The 16,727-nt window shown below is 44.5% G+C and overlaps 1 pseudogene; it reads right to left on the minus strand.

Moving 5' to 3' along the window:
• The window catches only part of LOC129695831 (colorectal mutant cancer protein-like), a 130,561-nt pseudogene that overhangs the window by 108,935 nt on the left and 4,899 nt on the right, over positions 1–16,727 (minus strand).

The raw sequence follows: 16,727 nt of genomic DNA on the forward strand, positions 1-16,727 counted from the left end.
ATCACCTCTCACTATTTCTACTGCCTGCATACAAATCCCTCATCCGCAAGACCAAACCTGCAATAAGGACGGTCAAAATATGGCCCGAGGACGCCACCCTACAACTCCAGGACTGCTTTGATCGCACCGACTGGGACCTGTTTGCACAACAGGCTACCAGTGTTACAGAGGTAGACTTGGAGCAGTACACATCCACTGTGCTCTCCTACATCAACTGCTGTGTGGAGACTGTCACAGTGGACAAGCAAATAAAGATGTTCCCAAACCAGAAACCCTGGATGAACAAGGAGGTTCAGGATCTGCTAAGGGCACGCCACAATGCCTTTAAATCCAGGGACACTTCTGCCTACAGTGCGGCCAGGTCGAACCTGAACAAAGGCATAAAAAAGGCCAAAGACATCCACAGGCAAAGGGTGGAAGACCACTTCAAACCCGCGGACACCAGAAGCATGTGGCAGGGTGTCAGGGACATCACTGACTACAAGAGCAGCCCCGCCTGCCCCCACGGTGATATCGCACTGGCCAATGAGTTAAACACCTTCTTTGCCCACTTCGAAACTGGCAACACCACCAGGAGTGGAATAACCCCGGCCAGACTGTGCTGTACAGCTGGCGGAGGTATTCACGAGAATCTTCAATCTATCTCTATCTCTGGCAACAGTCCCCAAGTGCCTGAAAAAAGCCACCATAGTGCCGGTGCCGAAAAAGTCTAAAGTCACCAGCCTGAATGACTACCGTCCGGTTGCCCTAACTCCAATCCCAATGAAGTGCTTCGAAAGGCTGGGCCTCTCCCACATCAAATCCAGCATCCCTGCCTCACTGGACTCTCATCAATTTGCATACAAGGCAAATAGATCAACAGAGGATGCCATCTCTCTGGCTCTTCACACTGTCCTGACTCACCTGGATAGACAGGGCACGTACATGAGAATGCTCTTCATAGACTATAGCTCTGCATCCCCACCAAGCTCACCACCAAACTCCACCAGCTAGGCCTCAGCTCGCCGATATGCGATTGGATCCTGAACTTTCTGACGGAGCGACCGCAGGCAGTGAGACTGGGCCCGTCTCCTCCACCACTGCTGCAGAAACACCCTCACGGCCCACTCGGAGATCTTCTCCACCAGTTCATCGAAACTTGTGGTGCCCACCGTGACGCACCAACACAACCCCACCCCCCCCCCCCCCCCCACCCCGCGGCGGCTGCGAGCAGGCAAGCAGGAAGGTGGGTAGGGACGGGCCGAGCGGAGTGGGCAGAGGGAGGAAGGGAGTCGGGTTGCTGGACAGCCACACGCACACACACTGGTCTAATCGTCAAGTCAACGGGATCTAAACCACAGCTAACAACGAATGACCTTTGGAGGAAGGAACTGCAAATGCTGCTTTTCATGGATGGAGAGAGGGAGGGAGTGACAAGGGTAGAGGAAGTGGGGGAGGGGAGGGGAAAGAAGAGGGAGAGTAAAGAGGGGTAGGGAGTGCTGGGGGATGAGGGGAAATGAGCCATGCCTGCGCAGTTAGGGGCTATGTGTGAGTGGTGGAATATTGCGTTAGGGGAACGGGGCCCAACGGTCCCACTTGCTCTTGTAGTTTCTAAATCTAAGGATGAAGATTTTCATGGTCTTCGCCTTGATCACCTTCCCCACATACATCAGGGAATCAAAGAGGGGTTTCGGTTGTCCAACCTTTGCAATGCCTTGATATTTCCTCGGGTCACCAATTTAACATTCAAATTCCATATTCTTCTGCCAATGCTCTGGTCTTCCTGTGGGTGACAGACAATCAGCAGGACACTGTTGCCAGAGAAGGAAACCAATAAGATTTAGGTGGATATAAGTGTTTATTTGGAAAGTAGAAATCTATTCTGGGTTGGACTGATCCATCTGTAGACTGTGTGTTGTCACAGTGCTCCATCTGCAGGGTTGCTGAAGACATTGCAAAACTTGGCAACCTTCACAATGCAATCAGGAATTTAGAAAAAGTATCAAGTTTGCTGATATATCTTCCAAATCATACAACTACATTGATGATGTAATTGAAGGTACCTTCAAGAATTAATAGCTACACCATTACCAACAACATTGAGAGCTATGGCTGGCAATGGGCATATGGTTAGGATCTTTCTTCAGTTTGATGAGTAAAGCAGAGGAAACCAGAAGGGAAAGTTGAGGTAAAGGAAAGGAGCAAAATTAGCAAGTGACAGATGGATTGAGGGATGATTGGCAGATGAATCAGCTGCAGGAGAAACACTTGAGATAGTAACCAAGGTTTGAGGTATTGGAGAACAAAAGCATGTGATGCCCTCTTTCTTCAGTTAATGTGGTTTCACTTCCTCCCCACCCTTATGGAAGGAGCTCACACCAGTGTCTCCTGTTTCCTGCAGTTCTGCACTCCCAATCCCTCCCTAAAACAGAACAGAGTTCACCTGGTCCTCATCTTTCATCCCATTTCCACTGCTCTCATTCCACCAGTTGTTTCTTTGGAGAACACTAAAGCAGATAAAGCATGTAGAAGCACTTGGTATATGAGATTATTGCAATTACAAAACATGGTTGTGGGAAGAATGTGAATCGCACCTTAATATTCCAGGCTATGGAAGTTCCAGATGGGACATAGGGGGATGCAAAGTGGAAGGGGGAGTCACACTTCTGATTCGGGAGAATATCAGGCAGGACCTAAACAGAATATTGTGGAGAGCTCCAAATAGTCAATGAGAACCCGAGGAACAGAATACAGGATCGGAACTTTGGAAAACAAATGATATTGAATGTTTGTTCAAGAAGAAAAGGAGACACATTGCAGGTGAAGGCAACTGGAATTGAGTAACTCTCAAGGCATATACAGTGTTCAGGTAAGAACGTAAGAAATTGGGAAATCACAAATTGCAGAAAGGCGCAAGCACAATAGAGTTATAGTAATGGGGAATTTTAACTTTCTCAGTATTGACTGGAATTGCCAGCATAAAGGGCTTGCATGGTGCAGAATTTAACCCACAGATTCAAGAATGAGTCAACATGGGTAATACATGTGATGAAGATGGCATACGGCATGCTTGCTTTCAGAGGTCAGGGCATAAAATATAAAAGTTGGGACCTTACATTACACCTTCACAAAACATTGGTTAGATCATTCTTGGGAGTATTTATTGTATGCAGTTCAGATCGTAACATGCTGGCTTGAGCTGGAGAGAGTACAGCGGAGCTTCACTTGGCTATTGCCTGAATTGAAGAACTTCAGTTATGGGGAAAAATTGGAAAATTTTGTTTCATTTTCCCTGGAGTGCAAAAGACTAAAAAAAATGATTTGACAAGAGGTATATAAAATAAGAGTAGTAGATAATATAGTCATTCAACTTGTTCCATGGAAGGCATGAATATTACCTCCAAATATATGCAAAATCCACACAGACAGCACCCAGAGACCCAGGGTCAATCGTGACCTTGAGCCTTCATGTTCTTAAAGTTCACATCAAATAGCTATACGTATAGAAAAGTGATGTAGAGCTTAGGTTTAGATATCACAGCTTAGATTCAAATAGCATAGCACAATCAACCACTTCTAAGGCCCAAACCCCAACGATTATCAGCATTGCCTCCTTCCAAGTCCACTCAAACATTAAAAAAAAACAGGCAAGAACATCAGTGATTTTTAGAAAGAACTAACACATTGACCAAACACTCCTTACACACCCAATCAACCAAATAGCACCTTTCTACAGAAAATGCTGACAGTTGTAAATGTCTGCATTGTGTAATGATCAAAAAGACTTAGAAACAAATGGGTAGTCCAAAGTAATAACTTTTATATAATATCCTAAGCAAACCTTAAATACCAAGTAAGCACTTAAACCATCTATTTACTTCAATCATTTTATAGAGGGAAGGAGAAGGATGTACATAGGAACAGCAGCACTTACTGTGTTGGCTAAATCCAAGTAACCGCCACTCATTGGGTAGCTCAAGCTTGAAGCCTGTGCTACGAGTTTTTGCAGAACAACTTGCTGATCCAGGTTAACGCCTCCACGTTCTAATAATTTCTGAATGGTTGGATGAGTTTGCGGTTCTGGGCTCTGAAGATCACGAGCTCCAGAATCATACTCCCAACTCTCTCTGGCTCCTGACATTGCACCTGGAGAAAAGAAAAGCAAGTAAGAAGTTGAAAGTGCAGTGTAACCATGTTTACGATTTTATGAAAATTGCTCAAGGATACTGGAGAAGAAATTGCACAAATCCTGGCTGAGATATACGAATCATCGTTAGACATGGGTGAGATGTCGGATGGCTAATGCTGTGTCTCCATTTAAGAAGGGCTGCAAATAAAAACCTGGGAATTATTGACCAGTAAGCCTGTGGTAGGAAAGTTACTGGAGAGTATTCTGAAGGATAAGATTTTCATGCATTTGGACACACGGGTTGATCAGCATGGTTTATTACGCATGAGATTGTGTCTCATGAATATGATAACGTTTTTTGAAGTAGTATCCAAGAAGGCTGTCGAAGGCAGGGCTGTATACGTAAACGCTTTGGACATCAGCAAGGCCTTTGATGAGGTTCCACATGGTAGGCTGCTCTGGAAGGTTAGATGCATGGGATCCACAGAGACCTGACAAACTGGATACAGAATTGGCTTCATGGAAGCAGCAGATAATGGTGGAACGTTGTTATTCGGAGTGGAGGCCTGCGACTGGTGGTGTGCCTCAGGGATCGGTGCGGGCCCAAATGCTGGGTAAGGGACTAGGATGGATATGGCATTATAGTCAGTATTGTCAAGTTTGGTAAATGACCCACTTCCTTGCTGTATAGCTATGACCCATTCATTTCACAGACTGAAAAGTTTCAAATTAAATCTTGATTTTCAGGAAAGGAGGTGAAATAGAATAATGAGAATTAGCCCAATGTTGATAATGGGGAAAATTGTACAATTCAGAAATAGGAATGCAGTGACGAGGACCATAGAAAATAGGTCAAAAGGATTATGCAGAGTCTACCATGCAGAGTCAATATGATTTCATTAAAATGAAGTACTGCCATTTGTGTGATAATAGCTGAGATTTGTTTTCTCTCTCCACTCATGCAGCTTGACCTGCTGGGCAAGTCCTACAGTCTTACATTAGCAATACTTAATACAGACAAAGAATACAAAGAACATTAATCACCCTCTAACTTCCACATCACCCATCACAGATATTCCCTTTGTCCTATCTATTAATCCTATGACCTTATCTGTCGCTTGTAATTACTTTCTTAAAAATGGCTCTTTCGCCCTTCCATCAAGGGCCTCAACCTGAACTGTGTTTTTCCCACAGGGGCTGCCTCATCTGCTGAGTATTCTCCCAGCATTGGCCACATTTCAAGATTTAACCTTTCCTAAATGGCCTAAACCACTATTTAATTATAAATGCTGGGGAAAGCAATGGTGCAGTGATATTATCATTGGATTAATAATCTAGAATTTAAGCACAAAATTCTGGGGATCTGAGTTCAATTCCCCCCCATGGCAGATGGTAATAAACTTTCTGAAGTTGAAAATTCTGCAGATGACCATGAGAACTATCATTGATTGTTACGAGGACCCACTTACTTCACTAATGTCCTTCAGGAGGAGGAAATCTGTCATCCTTACCTAGTCTGGCCTACACATATCCCCAGGCAATCAAGCAACTAATCTACCATGCAGAGTCAATATGATTTTATTAAAATGAAGTACTGCCATTTGAGTAATAATAGCTAAGATTATTTTTCTCTCTCCACTCATGCAGCTTGACCTGCTGGGCAAGTCCTACAATCTTACATTAGCAATACTTAATACAGACAAAGAACACAAAGAACCTTAATCACCCTCTAACTGCCACATCACCCAGCACATTAATCAAGCAACAGCCTGACAAAGTCATACTCACAGAAACATACCTTACAGTCACTGTCCCAGACACGCCACCTCCATCGATCCCACCAGTAAGAATGAACTAGCAGAGGCAGCTGCACAGTGATAGAGTCAGGAGAAAACTGCCCTGGCAGTGCTCAACTGACTTGAAATCTCAAAGCACATGTCAGTGTTGTGTGAAGTTCCCTCCGCACCGCCACACACACGGAGAATGAATCCCCCTGTATTGCACCGTCCTATCACACACTTGAAGAGTGAAGCTCCCTCCACACCATCACGTCCCAGCACCCAGCAATATGATAAGTTTTAATCTACAATATGGAACCGTGGTGGCGGCAGCGGAGACCTGACTCGGCCTCGGAGCTGTGGCGGCGGCGGAGGCAGCGACCACCCGCGGAGTTTGAACCGTCGCCTCGGCGCAGAGGGAGAACAAAGAGGGAAGAGACAGAGACTTTAAGATTTTGCCTTCCACCACAGTGAGGAGGCGTTTGGTGAACTCACTGTGGTGGATGTTAAATTTGTGTTGATTATGTGTGTATGTCATTTTTCTATTATATGTGACTGCAGGGAAACAAAACCTTTCGGTCTGAACGACAATAAACAAGTCTAATCTAATCTAATCTAATCCACAATTTGAGAGGGAGAAGGGCAAATCGGAAGTGTCAGTATTACAGTTGACCAAAGGCGACTATGGAGCCATGAGGGAGGAGCTGGCCAAAGTTGACTTAAAAGATACCCTAGCAGGGATGACAGTGGAACAACAATGGCAGGTATTTCTGGGAATAATACAGAAAGTGCAGGATCAGTTCGTTCCAAAGAAGAAGAAAGATTCCAAGGGGAGTAAGGGGCTACTGTGGCTGACGAGGGAAGTCAGGGACAGTATAAAAATAAAAGAGAAGTACAACATAGCAAAGATGAGCGGGAAGCTAGAGGATTGGGTAATGTTAAAAGAACAACAGAACATTACTAAAAAGACAATATGGGGAGAAAAGATGAGGTATGAAGGTAAGCTAGCCAAGAATATAAAGGAGGATAGTAAAAGCTTCTTTAGGTATGTGAAGAGGAAAAAATTAGTTAAGACCAAAGTTGGAACCTTGAAGATATAAAAGTGTGAATTTATTATGGGGGACAAGGAAATGGCAGATGAGTTGAACAGGTACTTTGGAGCCGGCTTCACTAAGGAGGACAAACAATCTTCCTCATGTACTAGTGGCCAGAGGATCTGGGGTACAAGATACAAGATACATTTAATTGTCATTTGGACCCCTTGAGGTCCAAACGAAATGCCGTTTCTGCAGCCATACATTACAAACACATAGACCCAAGACACAACATAATTTACATAAACATCCATCACATCGCTGTGATGGAAGGCCAAATAAACTTATCTCTCCACTGCACTCTCCCCCCCCCATGTCAGAGTCAAAGTCAAAGCCCCCGGCTGGCGATGGCGATTGTCCCGCGGCCATTAAAGCCACACCGGGTGATGCAAGGTCGCACACCGGGTCTTGGTGTTAGAGCCCCCGGCGTGCGCTCGCAGAGTCCCGCGGCCATTCCAAGCCGCGCGGGGCAGTGATGTAGGCCCCGCTCCAGGAGCTCTTCAACCCCGCAACTCGGGCGGGGGAAGTCGCCGTTGCGAGAGCCCTGAAAAGCGGTCTCCCTCCAGGGACCCGCGGGCTCCCGGTGCCGCCGTCCACAGACCTGCCGTTGGAGCCTCCGACTCTCCGGTCGGGCCGCACCAGCAGCAGCAGCAGCAGCAGCAGCAGCAGCGCTCCTCCACCGCTCCACCCGCTCCGGACTCGGCCAGCCCCGCGACGGTGACGGTGAGTCGTAGCACCAGAGTCCCCGGTCTCTTCCTGTTGGAGGCCGCTCCTCGTTGCGGCCCCAACGACAACGGAAACCCGACGAGAAAAGGTCAGGTCTCCCGTGCAGGGAGAGATTTAAAAAGTTTCCCCCCCCCCACCAAAAAATAACAAAAACTACATAAAAACACAGACAGAAAATAATAAAACGTGGACAGACTGCAGAGCCCGCTGCTGACCAGAGTCACGCCGCCCACCGGGTGACGGAGGAACTGAAGGAAATCCACATTAGGCAGGAAATGGTGTTGGGTAGACTGATGGGATTGAAGGCTGATAAATCCCCAGGGCCTGATGGTCTGCATTCCAGCGTACTTAAGGAAGTGGCTCTAGAAATTGTGGACGCATTGATGCTCATTTTCTAATGTTCTATAGATTCAGGATCAGTTCCTGTGGATTGGATGGTAGCTAATGCTATCCCACTTTTTAAGAAAGGTGGGAGAGAGAAAACAGGGAATTATAGACCAGTTAGCCTGACATCGGTGGCGGGGAAGATGCTGGAGTCAATTATAAAACATGAAATAGCGGCACATTTGGATAGCAGTAACAGGATTGGACCGAGTCAGCATGGATTTACGAAGGGGAAATCATGCTTGACTAATTTTCTTGAATATTTTGAGGATGTAACTAGGAAAATGGACAAGGGAGAGCCAGTGGGTGTAGTGTACCTGGAATTTCAGAAAGTATTTGATAAGGTCTCACATAGGAGATTAGTGGGCAAAATGAGGGTGCATCGTATTGGGGGTAGAATGCAGACATGGATAGAAAATTGGTTCAAAAGGTAGGGATTAACGGGTCCCTTTCAGAATGGCAGACAGCGACTAGTGGGCTACCACAAAGCTCAGTGCTGGGACCGCAGCTATTTACAATATATGTGAATGATTTAGATGATGGGATTAAAAGTAACATTAGCAAATTTGCAGATGACACAAAGCTGGGTGGCAGTGTGAACTGTGAGGAGGATGCTATTAGAATGCAGTGTGACTTGGACATGTTGGGCGAGTGGGCAGATGCAGTTTAAAGTGGATAAATGTGAAATTATACACTTTGGTAGCAAAAACAGGAAGGAAGATTGTAGGAGCCATTTAGCTATGATCAGCATTTTATGAATTCTGTCTAGTTGCCTTTAATTGTTATCAGCATGCTTACGTGAAGGGGTGCGGCTTTCGGTGGAGCTAGGGGCTTTTCAGGTTAGTTGCAGTTTAAACTTTGTGGGACTGAGATGTCTTACAGTTTTTTACCGCACAGGCACACAGGCACTGAGTTTTATCATGCACTGAACCATGTCCCGAGTTGCAGAAAACAGATTTAAAGCAAGTTTAGGATGTAATGGAACAGCAATTGAGATTGGAGTGTGATGAACTATGTCTTTGCTTTGTATTACTTATTAAAAGCCAATGAATCAAGACTCATCATGGAAGGCTCGTTTTGTTATCACTGAAGCTCGGTGAGTGTGTAAGGTAAAGCCATTCACAGTCGCAGCGGGGTTTTTATGGCTATCAGGACAAGGCCTTAAAAACATTATCTATACAACCATAATAAATATTATTATCTAAATGGTGTCAAGTTGGGAAAAGGGGAAGTACAAGTGGGATCTGGGGGTCCTTGTTCATCAGTCAATGAAAGTAAGCATGCAGATTGTATGTTTAATTATTTATTGTTATTGTGTATGACTGCAGGCAACGTAATTTCTTTCAGACCAAAAGGTCTGAATGACAATAAAGGAATCAAATCCAAATTCAAAAAGATATTGCAGGCAGTGGAGAAAGCAAATGGCATGTTGGCCTGCATAACAAGAGGAGTTGAGTACAGGAACAAAGAGGTCCTGCAGTTGTACAGGGTCCTATGAGACCACACCTGGAGTATTGTGTGCAGTTTTGGTCTCCAAATTTGAGGAAGGCCATTCTTGCTATTGAGGGAGTGCAGCATAGGTTCACAAAGTTAATTCCCTGGATGGCAGAACTGTCATATACTGAGAGAATGGAGCGGCTGGGCTTGTCTACTCTGGAATTTAGAAGGATGAGAGGGTTTCTTATTGAAACATGTAAGATTATTAAGGGTTTGGACACACTAGATGCAGGAAACATGTTCCGATGTTGGAGGAGTCCACAACCAGGGGCCACAGTTTAAGAATAAGGGGTAAGCCATTTGGAACGGAGATGAGGAAACACTTTTTCACACAGAGAGTGGTGAATCTCTGGAATTCTCTGCCACAGAAGGTAGTTGAGGCCAGTTCATTGGCTATAATTAAGAGGCAGTTAGATGTGGCCTTGTGGCTAAAGGGATCAGGGGATATGGAGAAAAGGCAGGTACAGGATACTAGAAACATAGAAACATAGAAATTAGGTGCAGGAGTAGGCCATTCTGCCCTTCGAGCCTGCACCGCCATTCAATATGATCATGTCTGATCATCCAACTCAGTATCCCGTACCTGCCTTCTCTCCATACCCTCTGATCCCCTTAGTCACATCTAACTCCCTCTTAAATATAACCAATTAACTGGCCTCAAGTACCCCCTGTGGCAGAGAGTTCCAGAGATTCACCACTCTCTGTCAGAAAAAAGTTTTTCTCATCTCGGTTTCAAAGGAATCCCCCCTTATCCTTAAGCTGTGACCCCTTGTCCTGGACTTCCCCAACATCAGGAACAATCTTCCTGCATCTAGCCTGTCCAACCCCTTAAGAATTTTGTAAGTTTCTATAAGATCCCCTCTCAATCTCCTAAATTCTAGAGAGTATAAACCAAGTCTATCCTGCTTTCTTCATAAGACAGTCCTGACATCCCAGGAATCAGTCTGGTGAACCTTCTCTGCACTGAGTTGGATGATCAGCCATGATCATATTGAATTGCGGTGCAGGCTCGAACGGCCGAATGGCCTACCCCTGCACCTATTTTCTATGTTTCTATGTTTTTCTGGATAATTTCAAGAGAGAGCTAGATAGGGCTCTTAAAGATAGCGGAGTCAGGGTACATGGGAGAAGGCAGGAACGGGGTACTGACTGTGGATGATCAGCCATGATCACATTGTATGGCGGTGCAGGCTCGAAGGACCGAATGACGTACTCCTGTCTATTGTCACTCCTCCCAGAGTCAGACACATGCACAGAGTGAATCTCCCTCCGCATCGTCCAGTCACACATTCGCAGAGTGAAGCTCCCTCCACACTATCAAATGCACACGGAGTGAAGAGCCCTCAGCATCATCCCGTCCTAGCACTCATTCGTGGAGAACATAGATAGGTAAAGTTTTGGGTCTGGACTCTTTTTCAGAGGAGTAATTGATTAAAAAAAAGGGGATTATAGACAGAGAGAAGGAAGAGAGAGATGGCCTTGTATCCTGGTGTCGAGACAACAACCTTTCTCTCAATGTCAACAAGACAAATGAGAGAGTGATTGACTTCAAGAAGCAAAGCGGTAGATGTATCCCAGTTTACATTGACATTGCCATAGTAGAGATGGTCGAAAACTTCAAATTCCTAGGAGTCAATATCACCAACAACTTCTCCTGGACCACTCATATTGAAGCAACGACCAAGAAAGCACACAAACGCTTCTACTTCCTTAGAAGGCTTCGGAAGTTTGGCATTTCGCTTACATCGCTCACCAAATTCTACAGATGCACCATAGAAATCAATTTATCTGGATGCATCACAGCTGTTTGTTTTGGGAACAGCTCCATCCAAGACCGCAAGAAATTGCAGCGAATTATGGACGCAGCCCAGACCATTACACAAACCAGCCTCCCTTCAATTGACTCAATTCTTACCTCACGCTGTCCCAGCAGGACCAGCAGCATAATCAATGACGTTGCACCCTGGCCACTCCCTCTGCTCCCCTCTCCCATTAGGCAAAGGGTATAGAAGTGTGAAAATGCACACCACCAGGTTCAGGACAGTTTCTTCCCAGCTATTAGAAACATGGAAAATAGGTGCAGGAGGAGGCCATTCGGCCCTTCGAGCCAGCACCGCCATTCATTGTGATCATGGCTGATCGTCCCCAATCAATAACCATTGCCTGCCTTCTCCCCATAGCCCTTGACTCCACTAGCCCCTGGAGCTCTATCTAACTCTCTCTTAAATCCATCCAGTGATTTGGCCTCCAATACCCTCTGAGGCAGGGAATTCCACAAATTCACAACTCTCCGGGTGAAAAAGTTTTTTCTCACCTCAGTCTTAAATGGCCTCCCCTTTATTCTAAGACTGTGGCCCCTGGTTCTGGACTCGCCAAACATTGGGAACATTTTTCCTGCATCTAGCTTGTCCAGTCCTTTTATAATTTTATATGTTTCTATAAGATTCCCCCTCATCCTTCTAAACTCCAGTGAATACAAGCCTAGTCTTTTCAATCTTTCCTCATATGACAGTCCCGCCATCCCAGGGATCAATCTCGTGAACCTACTGCCTCAATCACAAGGATGTCCTTCCTCAAATTAGGCAACTGAATTATCAGGCAACTGAATAATCCTACCACAACCAGAGAGCAGTACTGAACTATTATCTACCTCTTTGATGACCCTCTGACTATCCTTGATCAGACTTTGCTGGCTTTACCTTTCATTAAACGTTATTCCCTAATCATGTATCTATGCACTGTAAATGGATCAATTGTTTCGTATTGTCTTTCTGCTGACTGGCTAGCACGCAACTCGGTACACGTGACAACAAACTGAACTGAATACATGGTCGTCGTGGACTAGGTAGGCTGAAGGGCATGTTTCCGTGCTGTATCTCTAAACTAAACTAAAACTAAACTTGGGCACAGAATCCTTCTGCTGATTACCACATTCTCCCTCTCTCTCTATGAATCAATATAACTCCATGTGGAACCAGAGTGGCAAAAGCACAAAATGCACTCTGGGTGGGAGACTTCAACATCCATCACCAAAACTGGCTCATCAGCACCAACACTAAGCGAGTCGGCCCAATGCTGAAAGATATTACTATCTAATTTGGTCTAGAAAAAGGAAAAAAATCTTGCAGGATTTTGTCCTCACCAATCAACCCATCACTGATGCATCTCTGCACAACAATCTCGGAAGGAGTGACCATTGCACAATCTTTGTGAAGATGAAATTGTGTCTTCACATGGAAAATACAGTTCAACGTGATGTGTTCATCATGTGTCCCTTTCCTTCCACAGCTGCTATCCTCCAGCATTGTTTATTGCCCAAGATTACACAATTTAGTCTAGCGTCTCCTGTAACCTCATGGGCTAGCAGGTACAGGATACTGAATTGGATGATCAGCCATGATCATAATGAATGGCGGTGCAGGCTCGAAGGGCCGAATGGCCTACTCCTGCACCTATTTTCTATGTTTCTATGTCCTAATCTCGCTTTACCATCAAAATTAGGGAATCAACCTGGTTCAATGAAGAGAGCAGAAGAGCATGCCGGGAGCAGCACCAGGCATACCTCAAAATGAGGAATCAACCTAATGAAGTTACTAGACTATTTGCATGCTAAACAACCTAAATAGCATGCAATAGGCAAAGTAATCCAAGAACCAATAGAGCAGATTGAATTTCTGCAGTCTTGTCACACCCAATCGCAAATGAGAGTGAACAATGTTTTGATTGTGGATGATCAGCCATAACATAGAATGGCGGCACTGGCTCGAAGGGCCGAATGGCCTACTCCTGCACCTATTGTCTATCCATTGTTTATTAAAACCACTCAGGAAACAACAGTCACTCTATGACTGTATTGTAGCAGTTCCTGGGAAGTAGGCTACTCCCTGGTTCACCCCTCTTGGCACATAATGGACTGGTCCGGGGATGGGGCCCAGCTAAATAAAATATCAAGTATGAGTATAAGAGCTGGGGCAGTTGGAGTGGCAGTTGGTCTTCAGTCTCCTGCTGAAGCAGAGAGTAGTGTACTGTACTAATTAAAGCCTTTACACAATTCACCTGGCTCCTCGCCTTTATTCCGGGCTTTCCACGTACCCACTACACTATAGCTTTAACCCACCAGAGGAGCAGGCTCCACAAATATCCCCACACTCAGCACATCAGTACAAAAGAGAAAGCTGAAGCTTTGCAAGAATGTTTTTCCAGAAGTGCCGAGTGGGATCCTACTTGGCCTCCTCCAATAGACCCCAGCACAATAGATTGTCCTGCCCACACCCCTGACATCAGTGTGAAGAAGGATCTCAACCCAAAACGTCACCCATTCCTTCTCTCCAGAGATGCTGCCTGTCCCACTGTTACTCCAGCATTTTATGTCTACCTGCAATAGATTGAAGTCTATATTCAATTCAATACACATCGCGTGATATTAAGAAGCATCCAAAGGCATTGGATACAGCATAGGCAGCGGACCCTGGCAACATTCCAGCAATAGTACTCAAGACTTGTGTGCCATAACTTGCCACATCCTTAGCAACGCTGTTCCAACACAGCTACAACCCGGGTATTTACTCAACAATATGAAAATTACTCACAAAAAACAGGGCCGTTTCCCAAGATAAAAGAAAAACATCTGTCACAAATACTGTTAAATATTAAGCTGTATCACAATAAAGATCCTACCAGCAAAATGGAGACACCATCACAAATATGTTTTCCTTTATCCAAATTACATACCAAGGCTATTGTCACTGCTGGTTGGCCATGAAGCTATTCGATCTCGTAATTTTCTTTTTCTGCAACATTCATCTGACTTAACTGAAAGATCCCCTTCTTCTTTTCTTATTTCAGATACCAGCTGCATACGACAACGTGCAAAATCTTCAAAGGAAATCTTCCCATTTTCATCTGCTCCCAATTGATGCATAATCTCTGCAACTGATTCCTCCATGTTCAGTTGTCGACACACCATAAGCAAATCATTCCTGAAAGAGTAGAACAAAAAGAGATTACCATCACAATGATTACACTTATGGAAACACAACACTGACCGAGGTGAGAAAATCATTTTTTACACAGAGAGTGGTGAATCTGTGGAATTCTCTGCCCCAGAAAGTAGTTGAGGCCAGTTCATTGGCTATATTTAAGAGGGAGTTAGATGTGGCCCTTGTGGCTAAAGGGATCAGGGGGTATGGAGAGCAGGCAGGGATGGGATACCGAGTTGGATGATCAGCCATGATCATATTGAATGGCCTACTCCTGCACCTATTTTCTATGTTTCTATCTAACACCTTGGCATGGCAAAATTAAGACATTTTATTATAACCATATAACCATATAACAATTACAGCACGGAAACAGGCCATCTCGGCCCTACAAGTCCATGCCGAACAAATTTTTTTCCCCTTAGTCCCACCTGCCTGCACACGTACCATAACCCTCCATTCCCTTCTCATCCATATGCCTATCCAATTTATTTTTAAATGATACCAACGAACCTGCCTCCACCACTTCCACTGGGAGCTCATTCCACACCGCCACCACTCTCTGCGTAAAGAAGTTCCCCCTCATATTACCCCGAAACTTCTGTCCCTTAATTCTGAAGTCATGTCCTCTTGTTTGAATCTTCCCTATTCTCAAAGGGAAAAGCTTGTCCACATCAACTCTGTCTATCCCTCTCATCATTTTAAAGACCTCTATCAGGTCCCCCCTTAACCTTCTGCGCTCCAGAGAATAAAGACCTAACTTATTCAACCTATCTCTGTAACTTAGTTGTTGAAACCCAGGCAACATTCTAGTAAATCTCCTCTGTACTCTCTCTATTTTGTTGACATCCTTCCTATAATTTGGCGACCAAAATTGTACACCATACTCCAGATTTGGTCTCACCAATGCCTTGTACAATTTTAACATTACATCCCAGCTTCTATACTCAATGCTCTGATTTATAAAGGCTAGCATACCAAAAGCTTTCTTTACCACCCTATCTATATGAGATTCCACCTTCAAGGAACTATGCACGGTTATACCCAGATCCCTCTGTCAACTGTATTCTTCAATTCCCTACCATTTACCATGTACGTCCTATTTTGATTTGTCCTGCCAAGGTGTAGCACCTCACATTTATCAGCATTAAACTCCATCTGCCATCTTTCAGCCCATTTTTCCAAATGGCCTAAATCACTCTGTAGACTTTGGAAATCCTCTTCATTATCCACAACACCCCCTATCTTGGTATCATCTGCATACTTACTAATCCAATTTACCACACCTTCATCCAGATCATTGATGTACATGACAAACAACAAAGGACCCAACACAGATCCCTGAGGCACCCCACTAGTCACCTGCCTCCAACCCGATAAACAGCCATCCACCATTACCCTCTGGCTTCTCCCATTCAGCCACTGTTGAATCCATCTTGCTATTCCTGCATTTATACCCAACAGTTGAACCTTCTTAACCAACCTTCCATGAGGAACCTTGTCAAAGGCCTTACTAAAGTCCATATAGACAACATCCACTGCTTTACCCTCGTCAATTTCCCTAGTAACCTCTTCAAAAAATTCAAGAAGATTAGTCAAACATGACCTTCCAGGCACAAATCCATGTTGACTGTTCCTAATCAGACCCTGTTTATCTAGATGCTTATATATATTGTCTCTAAGTATCTTTTCCATTAATTTGCCCACCACTGAAGTCAAACTAACAGGTCTATAATTGCTAGGTTTACTCTTAGAACCCTTTTTAAACAATGGAACAACATGCGCAGTACGCCAATCCTCGGGGACTATTCCCGTTTCTAATGACATTTGAAATATTTCTGTCATAGCCCCGGCTATTTCTACACTAACTTCCCTCAATGTCCTAGGGAATATCCTGTCAGGACCTGGAGACTTATCCACTTTTATATTTTTCAAAAGTGTCAGTACTTCTTTTACTTTGAACCTCATAGTATCCATAGCTACTCTACTAGTTTCCCTTACCTCACATAATTGACCACATTGACCACATTCTATTGACCACATATTTCACAAATGCTACAAAGTTGTTTGTTTTCCTGTTGACAAGTAACATTTTACTGGAGGTTTATTGTTTGGAAACATTAAAAGTTTGCCAATGATGCTTTAGTTTGACAGATGTAGA

The sequence above is a fragment of the Leucoraja erinacea genome, chromosome 3 (genome assembly GCF_028641065.1).
Source record: "Leucoraja erinacea ecotype New England chromosome 3, Leri_hhj_1, whole genome shotgun sequence".
Taxonomy (NCBI): Eukaryota; Metazoa; Chordata; class Chondrichthyes; order Rajiformes; family Rajidae; genus Leucoraja; species Leucoraja erinaceus.